The 3,143-nt window shown below is 36.7% G+C and overlaps 1 protein-coding gene across 1 annotated transcript in view; it reads right to left on the bottom strand.

Moving 5' to 3' along the window:
- Positions 1 to 326: 326 nt before the first annotated feature.
- The window catches only part of ODR4 (odr-4 GPCR localization factor homolog), a 63,865-nt gene continuing 61,048 nt past the window's right edge, over positions 327 to 3,143 (bottom strand). Inside the window, exon 15 of the transcript XR_008617044.1 lies at positions 327 to 342. The gene's annotated coding sequence lies outside the window, so the exon portion shown is untranslated. The remainder of the gene's footprint in view (positions 343 to 3,143) is intronic.

The raw sequence follows: 3,143 nt of genomic DNA, 5'->3' as shown, positions 1-3,143 counted from the left end.
CCCACCATCAATCAAGTTAACTAACAGAGGATGGAGGAATTGAAGTGTTTGTGGTTAGTTCACTTGTCCAGGTTTATACAGCTACTAAGATATAGAGTTTGAATTTAATGCCTAGTGCCTACACTATTCACATTACATCATACTCCTCACAAAGCAGTCACCAGTACAAAGAATACAGGAACAACCAAATTTGGGATTCTGTAAGATTAGAAAATATGTTTTAATATATTCAAGTCCATATGGCAATTCTACAGAAAACAAAACAAAATAAAAGTTACCTGGAATCCAGACAAGGCTTCAGTAAGTCTCACAACTCCAACAACTAATGCAGTGGCCATGGCCCTGGGCAGAGAAAACAAGGTTAAGTATACACTAATCTCAGTTTTCAATTGTAGGTTTTCCTTATTTGGGCAATAGCATTTAGAGAAAACATTGCATTTTATCTTTACTTGAGGTTCTCAGTTATAACGAGTGTCAAAGTCCTTGTATCTTTCAGGGCTCTTTTATTTTGCCATAGTATATAAGACAATGCTTCAAAAATTAGTTTTCGGGGTTTCCCTGGTGGCGCAGTGGTTGCGCGTCCGCCTGCCGATGCAGGGGAACCGGGTTCGCGCCCCGGTCCGGGAGGATCCCACATGCCGCGGAGCGGCTGGGCCCCATGGCCGCTGGGCCTGCGCGTCCGGAGCTTGTGCTCCGCAACGGGAGAGGCCACAGCAGAGGAAGGCCCGCATACCACAAAAAAAAAAAAAAAAAAAAAAAAAAAAATAGTTTTCACAAAACCAGGTGTTTCACCCTAGGCTATTTTATTTCTCAGAGTGTCCATCCCCACTCCCAATCCCTGAACACATACTAGTTTGATTTAATCATGGTATCTCAAAAATAATAATTCATTTTTAAACATTGACATTTATTCATTGCTGACAACATATAATTAACTCCCCTACACTGTTCCTGTTCTAACAAATTAATGCACTTTCAACAGGCAATGATAATCACACATGAAATTCAACTGGCTAGGCAACTTGAATTACAGAGGCTTACATAATAAGCTACATAAGTCCCAAGAAGTTTAGAAGAATAAGACCAAGGCTTTACATTATATTTATCTTTTATTAAAAGTACAGATGCCTTTTTTGCCCATCATTTTCCTACTTTGAGTGTTTAAGGAGAAGAGGGATTTATAAATAATTTTGTTGTAGCTTTTGTTTTGGTGGAGGAATGGAAAGGAATTTTAAACCTGATTTGACTTTTCCTGAGGTGAATAGCAGTGAATTGCTATCCATTTGAAACGAGCATTATCTTCTAAGTGGCAAAGTGAAAATTTAAAGTAGAAACAGTTCTGAACATAACAATAGCAACAAAAACATAAATGATTTAAACTCACTATTTAAAAGGCACTTATTCTCAAATCAGACTTTAAAAATCAAGGTACTTGCTTTTCAAAAGAAATACATTTAAAACATAATGACACAGAAGCAAGAACTACAATCCTGCAGCCTGTGGAAAGAAAACCACATTCACAAAAAGATAGACAAAATGAAAGGCAGAGGAATCTGTACCAGGTGAAGGAACAAGATAAAACCCCAGAAAAACAATTAAATGAAGTGGAGATAGGCAACCTTCCAGAAAAAGAATTCAGAATAATTATAGTGAAGATAATCCAGTACCTTAGAAAAAGAATGGAGGCAAAGATAGAGAAGAGGCAAGGAATGTTTAACAAAGACCTAGAAGAAATGAAGAACAAACACCTAGAAGAATTAAAGAACAAACAAACAGAGATGAACAATACAACAACTGAAATGAAAAATACACTAGAAGGAATCAATAACAGAATAACTGAGGCAGAAGAATGGATAAGCAACCTGGAAGACAGAATGGTGGAATTCACTGGTGTGGAACAGAATAAAGAAAAAAGAATGAAAAGAAATGAAGACAGCCTAAGAGACCTCTGGGACAACATTAAATGCAACAACATTCGCATTATAGGGGTCCCAGAAGGAGAAGAGAGAGAGAAAGGACCTGAGAAAATATTTGAAGAGATTATAGTCGAAAACTTTTCTAACATGGGAAAGGAATAGCCACCCAAGTCCAGGAAGCACAGAGAGTCACAGGCAGGATAAACCCAAGGAGAAATAGGCAGAGACACATAGTAATCAAATTGGCAAAAATTAAAGACAAAGAAAAATTATTAAAGTCAACAAGGGAAAAACAACAAATAACATAGAAGAGAACTCTAAGAAGGTTAACAGCTGATTTCTCAGCAGAAACTCCGCAAGCCAGAAGGGAGTGACATGATATATTTAATCTTGCTGGGAAAGATTACTCTACCCAGCAAGGATCTCATTCAGATTCGATGGAGAAATCAGAAGTGTTAGAGACAAGCAAAAGTGAAGAGAATTCAGCACCACCAAACAAGCTCTACAACAAATGCTGAAGGAATTTCTCCAAGTGGGAAACACAAGAGAAGAAAAGGACCTACAAAAACAAACCCAAAACAATTAAATAAATGGTGATAGGAACATACATATTGATAATCACCATAATGTGAATGGATTAAATGCTCCAACCAAAAGACACAGGCTCACTGAATGGATACGAAAGCGAGACCCATATATATGCTGTCTATAAGAAAGTAAGGGGATGGAAAAAGATATTCCATGCAAATGGGAATCAAAAGAAAACTGGAGTAGCAATACTCATATCAGATAAAATAGACAATAAAATAAAGAATGTTACAAGAGACAAGGAAGGACACTACATAATGATCAATGGATCAATCCAAGAAAAACATACAACAATTATAAATATATATGCACCCAACGTAGGAGCACCTCAATACATAAGGCAACTGCTATACATTACTAAATAACCAAGAGATCACTGAAGAAATCAAAGAGGAAATCAAAAAATACCTACAGACAAATGACAATGAAAACATGATGATCCAAAACCTATGGGATGCAGCAAAAGCAGTTCTAAGAGGGAAGTCTACAGCTATACAAGCCTACCTCAGAAACAAGAAACATCTCAAATAAATAAATCTAACCTTACACCTAAAGGAACTAGCAAAAGAAGAACAAAAAAAACCCAAAGTTAGCAGAAGGAAAGAAATCATAAAGATCAGAGCAGAAATAAATGAAATA

This window comes from Physeter macrocephalus, chromosome 4, assembly GCF_002837175.3.
Source record: "Physeter macrocephalus isolate SW-GA chromosome 4, ASM283717v5, whole genome shotgun sequence".
Classification (NCBI taxonomy): Eukaryota; Metazoa; Chordata; class Mammalia; order Artiodactyla; family Physeteridae; genus Physeter; species Physeter macrocephalus.
Note: the sequence above shows the minus strand (reverse complement) of the source record. Positions and strands in the feature narration are given on the sequence as shown.